Here is an 18,361-nt window from a genome sequence, read left to right as displayed (position 1 = left end):
AAATTTTCATTTTTGGGTGAACTATCCCTTTAAAACAACCAGGGCATCCATAACACTTCAGCTGAGCCACATGCAGATTGCCTCCATATAACACCACACTGAAAAGGCTAACAATGTTAGTGTTAAGGGCATCACGCTCAGATCTTCACTCATTGTGGTTAGAAGGAGTTGTTTGAGTTGTCACAAACAATTGAGTTGTCAGGGTTTTAATGTCATAATTGGTATCATACAGGGCTGTACAGTGTGACATTTGTCACACATGCTACAAAAGAAATCAGTCTGTGCTGACAACTTTCAGGCTACTGGTGCTAAAAATCTTTTAACCTTTGTAGCACCAGTGTTACGCGCAAAAAAAGTTAATGTACAACCCTGTCATAGCGACCATAGAACAGACTGGTTAAGGTAATATCAAACATATTTGATTCAGTCTGACTCAGTCGTAATTGTACATACCTCATCTAAACGATGTAAAATCCTGCCAGTCCTTTCCTTTGTCACGCCACCCTTTTTGTGTTGTGATTCTCATGAACTCGGCACTGATCTAAAAAATGAAAACAGCAGAAAATACAAAGTTTGGGATTAATAATTGACCAAATTATTTAAATTAGTAACAAAAGCTGTAATCAAATTACTGTTAGGAATACCAAATGAACAAGAATCAACATAGTTTTGTACCAAAACTGACCTCTTCAATTTGAAAAAGTGCTGGCCACCTCTCCACAACATTTGCAATTCTTCCCAGTCAAATATTAAATTGTCATCTTTCTGAAACATAAGTAAATTAATTATCAGTATCTTACCTGGCAAAAATGTATTTATTCAATGTTATCTACATTATATTACAACTGCAGCAGCATTTTGAACATTTGCAAAGATACGTTAAGCCATTAACTTTTAAATGAACCATTATATTTAAATTGCAAACACACAAGGACAGTCTCCGCATGGAAAACACACGACTGGTAGATGAACGTGCTACAACATTTCTCTCCGAAAAGGTAGGAAATTAAAATAGATGGAATGGAGGATTTTAACTGTGATAAGATGATTGACATGCCAGTTTACGATGACAGGATGCACGCGACAGATCCGTCCGTTAAAGATGACAAAGTAGTAACTTATCTCCCATGGCTTGCATACTCTTTTGCTACACACTCAAAAGTTTATACTTTTTCTCCACAAAAAGAGTACATACTTTTAGGGCGTAGTATAAGTAGGCGAATTGGGACGCAGCATATGTAATCATTTGCTCCAGCCCTGAATCAGTGCAATCAGTATTGAATGTAATGCACGAATCACCTACTGACCTCAACCCCCTCCCCTCCATGGCAAAAACAACTTACCAGTGTCAGCGAAGACTGGACAACCAAAACTGGCACCAGGAACTAGGCCTACCAAGCAGCAGCTTTCCTAAAATTAAAATTCAAACATTAATCCATTTTAGTTCTACAGTTTCAAAGTGTAAATTAATTTTCCTCACATTCATTTCCTGCCTTCGCAAATTTAAAACATAAAACATATAAAATCAGCGTTTATAATGGCATTGAGCGCCCGGAGCTGAGCCAGTAACGTTAAGCCTAAATTCTGAGCGGGAAACGTTACACGTCACTCGCATATTGATGATTCATTTCTTTCGGCAAAGAAATGCAATATACTCAAGCTTTAGTCATGAATACAACTAAAAAAATATTTTTTCCTTTCATAATATCCGTTCAATCGGTAGATAATATTAAGTTCTTGGATTTCCCAGGAAAATCGTTAGCTGTAAAATGGCGCAATGTTAACGCTATAACTTACCGCTAATGTCAAAGTTTACGTTATAATAACTTCTAATCTGCGTATCTGTTCATTAAAATGATATGACGTTAATGCTATTCAAGTATTTAAATGCTGGATGCTAGAAAGGTCGTGGTAGACTGGCTATCAGTAAAACAGTGACAAGGAAGTCACCTTATAAAAACTGAACTAGTTACCTTATAAAAATTATAGTGTGAGTGCTGAAATAAAGGGCAAGGATAACACAGACGTACAATTTTGGTTAATTCCTCCCTTACCTGACAAAATGTCCTGTCCTGTTCGCTTTGCGCCTCCTCCGACTTCTGCCGCTTCTTCTGCGTTCGGTCTCTTCCAGAACCTTCTCTCGAGTTTTCATGTGTGCGCATGCGCAAACCATGCTTAATCTAATAAAATTCGTTTGATCGAATGAATGATTTAAATTTCATTGTTATGTTATAATTTTATATTGTATCGATCTAAGAAAATAGATTGAAAGACACATATAAATTACAAAATGTAATTTTACTTAACAATCTAATAATTTTAGGCTATTGGAATGGAAAAAAATATATCAAACGAAGAACACCAATGTTTTACTTTTTACAGTGTGATCATCCGTCAGTTGCTAAGCAATATGAACGAACTTTTTCTTCTAGACTAATGGTGAGCAAATACAACAGATAGAGAATTAAATTCAGCGCTTTTATTTTCAACATGCACTCATTCATGTCTGTTTTATTTAATTCATGTAAAGTAACGTCTTTATTGGGGCAGGACATGACGAATTACACTACGTGACTCAATGAGTTTGTCTCAATTGTTTAGAAACAAGCTGCATAAATTAACTATATCAGGAATTTATGTCTCAGATCTCATTTGTGCATGTCTGTTATGTTAAATAAAGTTGATTAATTAAAGCAAACCAAGTAGAACATATACTTTACCTGTGCACTGAGTTGTTGTTGACTGATCTCCTCAGACGGAGGAAGTCTCAAAACGGCCACAAGATGGCGCCGTAAATCGGCGAATCCGATATTACAAAACCGATACCCGATTATGGAAAAATGCTTAAATATCGGGAAAAATATCGGTAAACCGATACATCGGTCGATCACTAACACCAACTGAAATATTTCAGGTATTTATTGTTTTAATACTGATGATTTTGGCATACAGCTCATGAAAACCCAAAATTCAAAAATCTCAAAAAATTAGCATATCTTGAAAAGGTTCTTTAAATTAGCTATTAACCTAATCATCTGAATCAACTAATTAACTCTAAACACCTGCAAAATATTCCTGAGGCTTTTAAAAACTCCCAGCCTGGTTCATTACTCAAAACCGCAATCATGGGTAAGACTGCCAACCTGACTGCTGTCCAGAAGGCCATCATTGACACCCTCAAGCGAGAGGGTAAGACACAGAAAGAAATTTCTGAACGAATAGGCTGTTCCCAGAGTGCTGTATCAAGGCACCTCAGTGGGAAGTCTGTGGGAAGGAAAAAGTGTGGCAAAAAACGCTGCACAACGAGAAGAGGTGACCGGACCCTGAGGAAGATTGTGGAGAAGGACGGATTCCAGACCTTGGGGGACCTGCGGAAGCAGTGGACTGAGTCTGGAGTAGAAACATCCAGAGCCACCGTGCACAGGCGTGTGCAGGAAATGGGCTACAGGTGCCGCATTCCCCAGGTCAAGACACTTTTGAACCAGAAACAGCGGCAGAAGCGCCTGACCTGGGCTACAGAGAAGCAGCACTGGACTGTTGCTCAGTTTTGCATGTCATTCGGAAATCAAGGTGCCAGAGTCTGGAGGAAGACTGGGGAGAAGGAAATGCCAAAATGCCTGAAGTCCAGTGTCAAGTACCCACTGTCAGTGATGGTCTGGGGTGCCATGTCAGCTGCTGGTGTTGGTCCACTGTGTTTTATCAAGGGCAGAGTCAATGCAGCTAGCTATCAGGAGATTTTGGAGCACTTCATGCTTACATCTGCTGAAAAGCTTTATGGAGATGAAGATTTCGTTTTTCAGCACGACCTGGCACCTGCTCAAAGTGCCAAAACCACTGGTAAATGGTTTACTGACCATGGTATTACTGTGCTCAATTGGCCTGCCAACTCTCCTGACCTGAACCCCATAGAGAATCTGTGGGATATTGTGAAGAGAAAGTTGAGAGACGCAAGACCCAACACTCTGGATGAGCTTAAGGCCGCTATCGAAGCATCCTGGGCCTCCAACACCTCAGCAGTGCCACAGGCTGATTGCCTCCATGCCACGCCGCATTGAAGCAGTCATTTCTGCAAAAGGATTCCCGACCAAGTATTGAGTGCAAAACTGAACATAATTATTTGAAGGTTGACTTTTTTTGTATTAAAAACACTTTTCTTTTATTGGTCGGATGAAATATGCTAATTTTTTGAGATGACATTTTCATGAGCTGTATGCCAAAATCATCAGTATTAAAACAATAAAAGACCTGAAATATTTCAGTTGGTGTGCAATGAATCTAAAATATATGAAAGTTTAATTTTTATCATTACATTATGGAAAATAATGAACTTTTATCACAATATGCTACATTTTTGAGAAGGACCTGATAAATAACTACTCCTCAACACTACATATTAATCTGAACATAGTTTTAGATTACATAATCTAAATAAAGTAATTAGATCATTAACTTGTTAGTTTTGTACAGAAACTGAAGATGATCATAAAAACTTTAGAAAGAGAGAAAAAGGAGCACCACAAAATAATATTTAATAGTCAAACTATATGAACATTTATATAGTTTTAAAATGTCTCACCTGGATCATTACAGGCTCGATGTATTTAGCAGTCTCTGTTCCAGTTTAATAATGTAAAATAACTAAGCTGACAAAGAGATAGAAAGATAGAAATTTAGAAATCAAAAGATAGAAATTAAATGGCAACAGCAACACTATTCACATCAATTCCTCTCACAGATCTCAAACTTTGACTTTTGACATTCAGTAAAAGTTCTCACCCCAAACAAAGAAACAACAACTTAAACTAACACACAAAATCACTCAATCAAACTGTATAAAGTTTGTGTAAATATGATGGTTGTGTAAATATGAGAAATACCGTGAACTGCTCTCCTCACCTCAGAAGATCGACGCTGACTGAAACTGAACGCAAACGGGGCGCTGCAGCTCGGAGTAATGGGCGTGTCCAAGGTTTGTTTCAGGTTTCTCATTGGTGGAAGGAGCTTCTTGTTCTGTATCTGTGCAAGGAGAAAATACGTTAGCGATGTCACGTGTCTGAAAAAAAAAAAAAATGACACGAACTGTCCAAAACACTAATAATAACATTATAAACTGTTTAAAGAAGCTTGTAAGCACAGGGATTCACTCATTTCAGGTGCTTTGAGGGATGTGTCTGGTATTCACGGAGCCCCAGACATAACCTGCTGTAAATAAAATAGTAGGATAAATGTGCACACGATTTACTTGTTTACTCGATTTATAAACCATAAAAATAATTTATAAATCGAAGGAATTACAACTGTAAAATGACAGTAAAATGTTGATGCAGGAAGCAGATGTTATATGCATACATTTCCGTTTAGATTTGTCTTTAATGTTCAGTTTTTGTCTTTTGTCCCAAAGATAGCTACTTTATCATAAATAAATTTAATATTTGTAATAATGAGCAACATTTAGAGATTAGGGTTACAAAGTACTAGTGTTGGATTAGGTTTGATAGGAATCCTTCCCTTCCTTGTCACACACTCCGCAGCAACTTTTGTCTCTGTAAGACAGAGTCTGACCTTTCTTGTAAGAAATAAAACTTTTGAAAGACAATTGTTTGACTCTTATGCAGTGATACTTATTTGCCACCAATGCTTGTTGTGTAAATCTGTATGTTTACCATTGTTGTATATTATCAGTGTATAATTTCCTAATTCCCATTAGATGTAATATTAGTGATGTAACAAATAGGTAAATCACTACAAATATGTGTTGCTCTGAAGGAAAAGCAAATTCACGGTTTGCTCGGGACACTGTACAGATGCCTGTGGTGTTTACGCTGACTTGAGATGTTTTTCCTATTGCATACTTGTTTTTAAAGGTTATATTCTTATGTGTGAAGAAAACTGTGTGTCAACATGACGTTAATGGAACCAACAGCAGATTAAAGAGCTGGAGCCTAAAAAAATGACAGGGAGCGAGTGAGAGAGAAAACACGGCACACCCACAGGAAATAATACATATAAGATCACAATCTCCATGATTCTCTTGGAAAGTAGTTTGTAGACGTCTTCAAGATTGATTAAAATATAAACTGGTAGGCCTATTATAGCATCATCTTGTTTATTGGAGATGCTTTCTTGTTATACATATTTAGCCAATGTATTGAATAAAATGCCATTATTGATTTTTGTTTCTAATAAATGTCTTATACTGTTTTGGCAGAGATGTACAGTAATTGTTAGTCATGTATGTGTGTGTGTGTGTGTGTGTGTGTGTGTGTGTGTGTGTGTGTGTGTGTGTGTGTGTGTGTGTGCAACCCATGAAAAGGAGGAGCAGAAGTGTGTGTGTTCAAGGACACACAACTGTGATTAAACTGAGGTTTACTCCTAGAAACTTGGAAATCAGACAACTTGGTTTGAGGGCATGAAAAGGCAGATATCTTGCCCCTGTGAGACCTTGAGAAGGATATTGGAAAGTCTGGGAAAGTTACAGCTTACTTCATTCCAGAAGAACGATGGGAAACAACAGTAGTATAAAAGACTGTTTGACACCTATACCCATTGAACAGATCTGAATGTTCTCCAAATTTTCAGTGTTGGTTCAGGGATTATAAAAAATGTTCTTTCAGTCATTCAATTTCAAACAGCATTTAATTAATAAAACTATGTATGGTTTAGCTCTTCCTCCTCTGACTGATTTTATTCATTTTAAATCTATTGAAAACAGAGCAACTAAAGTTGAAACTAGAGCGGCTTCCATGTAGGAAAACTTCCTTTGATCACGCTGTTTTTTCATTCAGAGCATCACATCAGTGTAATTCTCTCCTGTAATCAATTAAAGAATAAAATGTTTAACAAGTATAATTAGAAGAAAGAGCTTCTTCATAATAAAATGTGTCAATTAATAAGCATGTTTACATACACACCAGTAACCTGATAACTCACAAATATGGTTTATTGAAACCAGTTTTCCCCGTTTACATGCAAACCAGTGAACTGACAACACAATTAAACCATGTTTACATGACTTTATTAATAAATCTGGTTATTTCCATGTAGTGACGTCAAAAATATTCCATATATTATATCAGTTGTCAAATAAAGCTTGCAACATGTCAGTGAGAAACTTACACCTCATATATTATTCTCTCATGCAGTTACAGATACAGTGTTTTGACTGAACCACTTTCTTCTTCTGCTGTATGAGAGATGAGAACACATTTATACAATTTTCTGGGTCTTGAAAGAGTCTGCGTTTGTGATATTTCCTTCTTCCTTTCCTGCAAAATGCTCACTCTGTCTGGATGTGGTTAAATCTGTATTAAGGATGCGTTTCTGTCACGTATCATGCGTGCGCGCTTGTTTTTCAGGGGTTGGGCTTGAACCCTTAGTTCCAGGGAAAGGAACTCTTAATGCTTCAGCATACTGATACATTTTGAACAATAGGGCTGAAGTGATTAGTTGACATTATCGACAATAATAAATTGTCGACAAATATTTTTGTTATCAAACAGACTTTTGATCTCATATGACCAATTTGAAGGGCCTGCAATAACGCGGTTTGACCAGTGGGGCGCTGTAACACAATACTGTAATGCAGTCCTCCCGGATCGAATCTAAGAAGACACAGTGCTTCAGAGTGCATAGTGAAAATGAAGTCGACCCGTAAAATGTGGGAGTTTAACATAGCATAAAACATAACTTTTAGCATAACTACAAAAAACGTTGTCATGCGGGGTCACCAACCCTCATTCAAACTCACTGTTCGCCACACGTCCATTTTCTCACGCAATGAAAGATACATCATAGAGCATAGAGGACACAGACAGATAAGACAGATCAAGTTACTTTTGATATGAAAAAAAAAAAACCGTAACTTTTAAATTCTGTCAATTTTACTACGGGATTCAAACAATACATGTGGTTTAATGTGGAGTGACAGATCGCTGTAGAGCCTCAGGTCAAGCGGCACGTGAACCTAATATCTCTTCCTCTTTTCTGCTATTACAGCACAAAATAAACATGAATGAACATTAAAAAGTATGTTGAAAGATACAGTACAATTTACTGAAATGAATCCAGCTCTAATGTAATCACTTAATCAGAGTTTCAACCGCAGAAAACCACAATAAAAATGATGAATAAATATTATTATACTTTTTTTTTTTTCAATTTAATTATTTTATTGGTTTTGTCAATGTAAACACCTTGAGTCCAACAGAAATGTTCCCTTTGGGGACAATAAAGTGTATTTCAAACGAATATGTCACAAAATGTTACATTTACCTCAGGAAAGCCATTACATAAGCGACCATAAACTCGATAGTTAGTAAAAACAAAAAAAAAGAAATCTAGAGAGGAGCATTTTTCTGAAATATTTGCACAATATTACATATTCGTATTTTTACACTTATTAACAACAATTCCCAGACTTAATAAAAACACAGTACATCATTTTAACAGTAGTTTTAACAAATTATTTAAACATACACTTTCAAAAGCTGAAGTTCTTGTTTTAATTATTAGTTAAAGTATAACTCGATATTTTAACTAATTGCTAGTGGAATAATCGAACAAAGCATACTGATTAACCAGTATAATAATCTATGATCAGACGATTAATCATTCCAATAATCGGTAGATTAATCGAATATCACAATAATCATTTGTTGCAGCCATATTGAACAACTTCATGCTCCCAACATTGTGGGAACAGTTTGAACAGTTTCCTGTTCCAACATGATTGCGCACCAGTGCACAAAGCAAGGTCCATAAAGACTATGGATGGGTGAGTTTGGTGTGGAGGAACATGACTGTCCTGCACAGAGTCCTGACCTTATCCCGATTGAACACCTTTGGGATGAATTAGAGCGGAGACTGTGAGCCAGACCTTCTCATACAACATCACTGCCTGACCTGAATAATGCGCTTCTAGAAGAATGGTAAAAAATTCCCATAAACACACTCCTAAACCTTGTTAAAAGCTTTCCCAGTCCCAAAACTGATATAGTTTCAAAGGGTGGGCCAACTCCATATTAAACCCTACGGATTAAGAATGGAATGTCATTAAGGTTTATGTGCACGTAAAGGCAGGAGTCCCTTAACTTTGAAATAAAGTGTATATGAATAAAATGAAGCACAATAGCAAGTCAAACAGCCACGTTATTCAGCGATTACATCTGCATTTTCCATTATTTTAAATCAAGGTTTCATAATCGAAATTGAATTAAATTCCTCAAATCAATTCCTCTCACAGCTCTATTGCTAGCTTGCACTGAATTATTATTCAAATACGTCACCATGCATGAAAGACACTTGATGGAGTGATATAATTTGGCCAGTCAGCACAACCATCTAATGGGCATTCATTGGTGTAGTTTTAACATTATTATGAAAATATAAAAGTTCACAATCTCTATGATTCTCTTGAAGACGTCTTCAACATAAAACATGATATAAACTCGCCCACCGCTACAATCAACCAACAAAATGTCCTTGTCACTCATCATGGCTGTTAGGAAACTAAGTGGATCTTCATGTGTCGCTTCAGGTGACTTTTAAAAGAGAAACTCTTTCTGCACTGATCACATGCGTGCGGCTTCTCTCTGCTATGGATCATTTCATGTGTTTTCAGAGATGATGACACACTGAATCTCTTGTCACAGTGTGAACACTTGTAAGGTTTTTCTCCAGTGTGGATCATTTCATGTGTTTTCAGAGATGATGACACACTGAATCTCTTGTCACAGTGTGAACACTTGTAAGGTTTTTCTCCAGTGTGGATCATTTCATGTGTTTTCAGAGATGATGACACACTGAATCTCTTGTCACAGTGTGAACACTTGTAAGGTTTTTCTCCAGTGTGGATCATTTCATGTGTTTTCAGAGATGATGACACACTGAATCTCTTGTCACAGTGTGAACACTTGTAAGGTTTTTCTCCAGTGTGGATCATTTCATGTGTTTTCAGAGATGATGACACACTGAATCTCTTGTCACAGTGTGAACACTTGTAAGGTTTTTCTCCAGTGTGGATCCTCTCATGACATTTTAAATCGCCCTCTGTAAGTTTTCTCACACTCAAAGCACATGTACTCTCTCACACCTGTATGTATTTTCTGATGTTTATGTAAATTTCCCAGCTGTGAAAAACTCTTTCCACACACAAAACATGAATGTGGCTTCTCCTTCGTATGACCTGTCAGGTGTGTCTTCAGGTTTGATGACACAATGAATGTTTTCCCACAGTGATCACATGTGAACGGTTTCTCTCCGGTGTGGATCCTCATGTGAACATGAAGATATTTTCTGTGAGTGAATCTCTTTTCACACTGAACACACATGTATGGCTTCTCTCCGGTGTGAACTCTCTTGTGAAGCTCAAGACTTGATTTATGTTTGAAGCTCTTCCCGCACTGATCACATGTGAAAGGTCTCTCTCCAGTATGAACTCTTACATGAACCTCAAGATTTCGTTTCTCTGAGAAACTCTTTCCACACTGATCACATGTGAACGGTCTCTCTCCAGTGTGGATCCTCATGTGAACCTCAAGACTTTGTTTGGTTGTGAAACTCTTTCCACACTGAGTGCAGGTTGTAGATTTCTTTGCTCTTATTTTCTTTAAAAATGTCTTTTTAGTCTTTGAGAGACTCAAAGGTTTTTCTCCAGGTTTGTCATGATGTTTCTCCTCCACTTCACTCAGTTCTTCACTCTCCTCACTCTCTTCCATCAGGTCTGAAATCAAATTAAAAAAGAATTAATTCATTTTCAGTACATCAAAATAATTTAAAGAGAAATATGAAGTGAGCCCTGATGTAATAGCAGAAAGTAGACAACTTCTATAAAATACAACAATCATTTGAGGTGAAAATTAATTAATCACAACTAACATGTCTTTTTCTTGCAGGATTAACATTTACATGCTTTTGAAATCTAAATATCCCCAAATCATGAGCCAAATTGCTTATACCTATTAACAGAAGGGTTTGCTGAGTTATACATTTGAAGAACCAATCATATTGGAGAAACATTATGTAATGAATCATGTGACCTTTGTATGGAGCCCCTAAAACAGGGGTGGGCAAAGTCAATCCTAGAGGGCAGTCCATCCCATTCGAGTTTTGCTCCAATGTTTGTGTATACTAAAACCTATTTCATTTGTGTGTCACTGCCTATGAAGAAAGCAAGAGCTGGATGTCCAGAAATAAATATCTATTTGCTCAAAATTATGAAGAAAATTAGAGTATGGATGTGCATGAATCAATAAAGATCTGTTTGCTCAAAATTATATGTCCATTTTAACAAATTTAACTTTGTGGCAATTAAAAAAATCCTGTTGAGAAACTCCCATACGGAAATGTAATATATGTACATCTATGACATTTACATATATTAAATATATCCACATATATGGTGAAAACATATATGTGTCACAGATCCCTTGTTCCCCTGGACTCCATTTCCCATGATCCTCCTGTTCTCCACACCTGCACTCACTTCCCTCGTCATCTCCCCATCATCACAGATCATCATCACCTGTACTCTCTCATCTGCACTGCCTTTATATTGGACTCACTCCCTTCACTCCTGGTCCGTTCTGAATGTTATGTTTATGTTGTATGTTTGGTTCTCCTTGCCTTTTGGATTAAAGTATTGTGTAGTGTGGAAATCCGTACCTGCCTCATCTCTTCAAACCAGTACAACTGTAACAGAAAGACGGACCTATACCATTGCATTTCCACAAGAAGATGGAGACTTTGACCAGCTCCCTGGCTCCTGCGCCTCCAACGCCTCTCACCCTGTCACCCGGCGATCGCCTTATCGGGCTCTTCCAGATTGGACGTTCACTGGAGAGGTATGTGGAGGAGTTCGTAGAGCTAGCTTTTCTGACTAACTGGTCTGAGGCACGCTTAATCACCCTGTTTCTGGACGGACTGGACGAGAACACTATCCGTTTTTATGAACCTGAAGATTATTTTTCCCTGAACGAAACCATTAATCTAATTTTATATTTAAACGGATCTAGTTTCTATTGTGAGGAGGTTCAGGATATGTGTTCATCTCGTCCAGTCTCTCCTGAAACACGGGTGGCCAGGCCAGTTGGTCAGCCTGCCTCTCCCTCCGCATATCCCTCCAGTGAACTGATTTCCTGGTCAACGCTGGACCCACACTCCTCAATTGGGTCCAGAAAGCAGCGGAGGAGGAAGCAGCCCGCTCCAGTATCTCCAGAGCCCGCTCCAGTATCTCCAGAGCCCGCTCCTGTATCTCCAGAGCCCGCTCCTGTATCTCCAGAGCCCGCTCCAACCCTGTGCGAGCCGCCAGATCTGGACTGGCTTATTGACTTTTTTAACGAGCCCTCAGCTCCAGCCGCCGCCTACGAGCCCTCAGCTCCAGCCGCCGCCGCCGAGCCCTCAGCTCCAGCCGCCGCCGCCGAGCCCTCAGCTCCAGCCGCCGCCGCCGAGCCCTCAGCTCCAGCCGCCGCCGCCGAGCCCTCAGCTCCAGCCGCCGCCGCCGAGCCCTCAGCTCCAGCCGCCGCCGCCGAGCCCTCAGCTCCAGCCGCCGCCGCCGAGCCCTCAGCTCCAGCCGCCGCCGCCGAGCACCCCTCTCCAGCGGCCTCCGCCGAGCACCCCGCTCGAGCCGCCGCCGCCGAGCCCGCCGCTCCAGCCGGCGGCGCCGGGCTCCCGCCGCTCCAGCCGGCGGCGCCGAGCCAAGTTCTCCAGTCTCCGCCGCCGAGCCAAGTTCTCCAGTCTCCGCCGCCGAGCCAAGTTCTCCAGTCTCCGCCGCCGAGCCAAGTTCTCCAGTCTCCGCCGCCGAGCCAAGTTCTCCAGTCTCCGCCGCCGAGCCAAGTTCTCCAGTCTCCGCCGCCGAGCCAAGTTCTCCAGTCTCCGCCGCCGAGCCAAGTTCTCCAGTCTCCGCCGCCGAGCCAAGTTCTCCAGTCTCCGCCGCCGAGCCAAGTTCTCCAGTCTCCGCCGCCGAGCCAAGTTCTCCAGTCTCCGCCGCCGAGCCAAGTTCTCCAGTCTCCGCCGCCGAGCCAAGTTCTCCAGTCTCCGCCGCCGAGCCAAGTTCTCCAGTCTCCGCCGCCGAGCCAGCTCCATGCTCCTCCACCCACACATTGACTTTATTCCTTGGACTCCTCTATATGATCCTTAACCTCTCCAAGTATTTTTTGGGGGGGGGCCAAGTACCCGTGGGTGGGGGACATGTGGGCGCCACACATGTGGGTGGGCCTCTGACGTGGCCTGCCAAGGCTCCTGACCCGCCGTGGCCTGCCAAGGCTCCTGACCCGCCGTGGCCTGCCAAGGCTCCTGACCCGCCGTGGCCTGCCAAGGCTCCTGACCCGCCGTGGCCTGCCAAGGCTCCTGACCCGCCGTGGCCTGCCAAGGCTCCTGACCCGCCGTGGCCTGCCAAGGCTCCTGACCCGCCGTGGCCTGCCAAGGCTCCTGACCCGCCGTGGCCTGCCAAGGCTCCTGACCCGCCATGGCTCATGGATCCGCCCTGAAGACCTCTACTCCAGTCCACTCATCCCCCGGCACCTGCATGAGGTCTCCAGGGCGCCCGCCCCCCCCTCCCGGTTATTCTATTTACGGCGCGAGGACGCGCCTACCGGGAGGGGGAGGTACTGTCACAGATCCCTTGTTCCCCTGGACTCCATTTCCCATGATCCTCCTGTTCTCCACACCTGCACTCACTTCCCTCGTCATCTCCCCATCATCACAGATCATCATCACCTGTACTCTCTCATCTGCACTGCCTTTATATTGGACTCACTCCCTTCACTCCTGGTCCGTTCTGAATGTTATGTTTATGTTGTATGTTTGGTTCTCCTTGCCTTTTGGATTAAAGTATTGTGTAGTGTGGAAATCCGTACCTGCCTCATCTCTTCAAACCAGTACAACTGTAACAATATGAAACCTATTCGAAAATGGAACAATTTCATATATTGACATATAAAACTAGCCCATATAAATATATATGTTTATATATGTATAAAACAGTCATTTATACATATATGTCACATATAAAGTGAAAACATATATGTACATATATATACCTGCCCATATATGAAACCTATTCGAAAATGGAACAATTTCATATATTGACATATAAAACTAGCCCATATAAATATATATGTAAATGTATGTATAAAACAGTCTTATATACATATATGTCACATATATAAATATCAATTTGCATGACATATTTCTTTGTATAAATGTTCAATATACAAATTACACATATATGTTTAGAATAATGCTTACAATGCACATGGCCTTAAATGTTAAACGGTGCAGTTAGGAAAAATAGATTACAGTAAAAGAGTTAAAACATTAAATCTTTATTAAAAAATTAAATAAAAAAAAAAAATAAAAAAAAAAGTGCAAAATTAGAAAACTAATGAACACTCAACAAAACAAGCCCAGAACAGGAAAATCCACCAATTCATTAAACAAGCGATTTTAGTTAAAATTTTAGTTCCAATGAATATTAATATATACAGATCATATGTAATATAAATAAGCTGTAAATAAACTTTAAATATGATATAACCTTACATGTTTGAGTCTCTATCACTATTATCAACTATACAAACTAACTTCACAAGTTACTAATCCTATAACACTGAGTTTGTTCAACTACCTTCATGGTACAGGCCCCAGGTATATGATGCATGCTGTTCATTTTTTAAGTTTTAGAGTCTTTTTGGATGTCCGCAGCTCAGTGACCTTTTGATTAATAGCGACCCTTAGTTGGCCCCTGGTGGTTCCAGGAGATCTCTGGATCACTGTATCTGTAAAAAAGACAAAGAAATGTCTTTTAGTTTTACAACATTTATCTAAGGACATCCAAATTATAATTCCCTAAAACACATTAAATGAACACGGCATACTTCGTTAGGTAGATACATTTAGGCATTTTTTAGAACCAGGTGTAATCTCAATTCTATTTTGTACCCCTTCGCCCTTCCCCTTGAAACAGAGTGGCAATGTGTAGGGGTGAAAATATTCCCCTAAGAAATGGGAAACCACTACTACACGTCATAATAGATTCTTTTATTAGTGTCCTGTAACATTTAACCAGTATGAACAGCAATTAAGGGGGCATATCAACAGAAATCAGGCGACATTTAACAGATTACTCACTCACAACATTGTTTTGCGTTGTATGACCCTTCGAGTTTCCCAAGACTGATAAAGCAGCTTTTCCATCGGCCCAAGCTGTTTGTTTAACCATTGCATTTCGTGCCGAGTCAGCCGGTACGGATATGGTTTCGTTTTCTATTGCGGCGCTGCAATAACGGAGCTCTTTGCAAAGTAATACAAATGAGTTTGTTGTTGCCTTGGTAATGCAAGAGTTTACAGCCGATACGAGATGTGTTCATATCATTCAAATAGCACGTTTAGCAAGCTACGGAGAAACTGCCAGCCAGGTAACACACAAGTAATCGATACTGTGTGGAAATATCAATAGCATGAAACGGTAGTTTGTGTATGCAGGGAAATTTCTCATACCCCTTTGTTCAAAGTGTGATCCTGAAAGATCTTTGTTTGAAGGGCTATCTGGCCCTTTCCCTTACCTCTACCACTCCAGCCAAAAGAGAATCGAGACACCCCTACCCCTTCATGTGAACGTGCAAAATGAAGGGGTACGGGTAAAAATGGGATTGGGCCTAAGTGTCATCAGTTTTAAAAAATGAGCCGAATTAAAAAAATAATATACATACCGGTACTCATTATTGCATCAATTTTTGTTCTGTCCAAGGCCTCCTTTGTTTCCCCAGGGCTTGCTTTTTTTAGACTTGCCACCTAAGAAAGCAACATAAGTTAACAGTTTAGAACAAAATCAAAACTCACTCCACTCTTATCTAACTACTCAACCATAAATTACATTTTTCAACTTAATTCTTGGACAGCCTGCTTCAGTAAAATGATAATGTAAATAGTACAACTCAAATTATTTATAAATCATCATATTTTAATGTAAATGTGTGTACATATATCTGTAAATATGCCAGAATAACTATAATAGGACAGTTTCAAGTTCAATCTACATAATTACCAAAAAATAATAATAATTGTACAGACACATGCACACACTATGACCAATTACATACCTCTGAGATTGCGCTTTAGCAAAAGTGTCAAAATACTCCAAGAAGAAGCATCCATGCCATAGCAGTGAGGCTGTTTGCATGACCACAACACAAATTCCTGAGCCGGGTGAATTTCAAGCTGTGAGGAAAGGCAAACATGAATCAATATTAAAGTTACGTGAATAAATAGAAGATTGCTTTAACAAAAAGTGTTTAGGGGGCCTGATACAATTTAGCTTTGCATCACATATTTTCTATACTATTACTACTATTATTAATAAATAATAATAATTAAACTTAACAAGATATGAAGTTAAATATCCGCTTCCGCAAGAACAACTTCCTTATTCTTAAAAAGCTTGGCCTGCATTTTCTTTTGCTCTGAAGTTTTGGACTGGACTGATGTTGAGTCCTCGTTGGTTTTTCTAGGGTGGACTGTCTCTGTGGGAAAAAGGGGAAAACAAAATGTAGAATCTAAAGTTACAACTAGGGCTATGATATTTTTAAACACCCCTGGTTACACAGACAAGGCTTAAGCTAGTCCTAGACTAAAATGTATGTTTGAGCTGCTTTAACTGAAAGAAACTTACTAATATATCTTAAATCATGTCTAAGCCATTGTTCTGTCTCAAGATGCACACAAGTAACGTTAATGTTTTTTTTTTCTAGTATACGTTTATATTGAACTAAGGCCTAATCCTGCTTTAGGCATGTCTGTGAAACACAATGTAGTTAACAGTCATCCACTTTTATTTCTCCACTACATGTGTCTGACAGCTAAAATATTACTTTTTAAACATATTATTCTCACATAAACATTTAAAGATCATAGAATAATGCACTTCATTGTAATAATCTACTCGTACTTAATGTTAGCTGTTAAATATGAACATACAACGCACACAATTATGCAGTAATAGAGCAATTTAAAAACCTAATAGTTAAACACGGTTAATTTCTGCTCATTTAACCGATCTGTAGCCTACTAGCTGCGCTAACGTTACCAGTAGCTTAGTAAATCAATGGCTCATGCAGTTTAACGATCATTTAAAATGTATTCTCCGTTCAATATCAATGTGTGAATTATAATAAAAAAATCAGAAATTACCTGCAACTTTATGCGCCATTGCCTCGTACAAATGCCATCTGCCTTGAGGTTTTTTCTTCAGTCCACCTCTCCACTCGGTTAAATATACAGATCTGTCATAAGTTTTTCATTCCATTTCTTGTTTCCACTCGACAAGCGCAAACATTTTCATCCGTTGGTCTCGATCCTGAATGCGCGTAATTTGGCGGTATTTTGATTACGTTTGAATTTGGGCGCGCGCAATGACGTAACTGCGCACCATTCTAAATGCAAAGCCTGAAATGCAGACTGAAAGTGTTTCTAACATTTTTGTTTGTTTCTTTGTTTGTTTTTGGGTCAAATCTAAACGCTTTATTCAATAGTAAGCATTAAGCATACTATTTTCATTATGTAACTCTTGGTTAAGTCACAGTAATGCCAAATAACAACAATAAAAAGTTATTTAAACCATACAAAATCAGTAATTTAATTAAAATTATTTGAAGATGGGTTAGATTATTTTCATTGCATTTGTTTTTTACAACAGTTTTTATGAGCTAGTTAAGATAAGGTAAAATAAATAATGTAAAATATATCAAGTTTTTAAAATATTGTGCTAATTCTAAATGGGAGAGAAATTTAAATGAAATGTGGATTGTGTATAGACTTGTTAAAAGTTCAGTCTGCTCAAATAATGAAAACATAAGGAATTAGTAAGGAAAACAAGCATGTAAAATGTTTTTATGTATGTTGTGTAAATAAATTGGCATATATAAATTAAACATATCTGTGACAGGTCATAACATATAATATTATATAAACTAAACAAAAATCATATAGATAGTATAAATATATGTCAATATATTTATTTAATATGGACATTTTTTATATGTTATAAACATATATATTGGCATATATAAATTAAACATATATATGTGACATATATGGTCATAACATATAATATTATATAAACAAAAATAATATACATGGTATTAATATATGTCAATATATTTATTTAATATGAAATTTTTATATATGTTATAAACATATATCAACATATATCTAGAGATATGTATATATGTGATAGCAATATATTGTCATATATTTTGCATATATGACAATGTCACTTGCGATATAGGGACATATATGTCATATATTACATTTCCGTATGGGCTGGCTCAGTGTGCATTATCATAACATATTAAACAGTATAAAAAAC

At 38.7% G+C, this 18,361-nt stretch overlaps 1 pseudogene; it reads right to left on the bottom strand.

Annotated features, from left to right (window-relative positions):
• Positions 1-18,361, bottom strand: part of LOC137003241 (zinc finger protein 721-like) — a 78,961-nt pseudogene that overhangs the window by 23,023 nt on the left and 37,577 nt on the right.

This window comes from Chanodichthys erythropterus, chromosome 3 (genome assembly GCF_024489055.1).
Source record: "Chanodichthys erythropterus isolate Z2021 chromosome 3, ASM2448905v1, whole genome shotgun sequence".
NCBI lineage: Eukaryota > Metazoa > Chordata > Actinopteri > Cypriniformes > Xenocyprididae > Chanodichthys > Chanodichthys erythropterus.
This window is presented reverse-complemented; position numbering and strand designations above follow the sequence as displayed.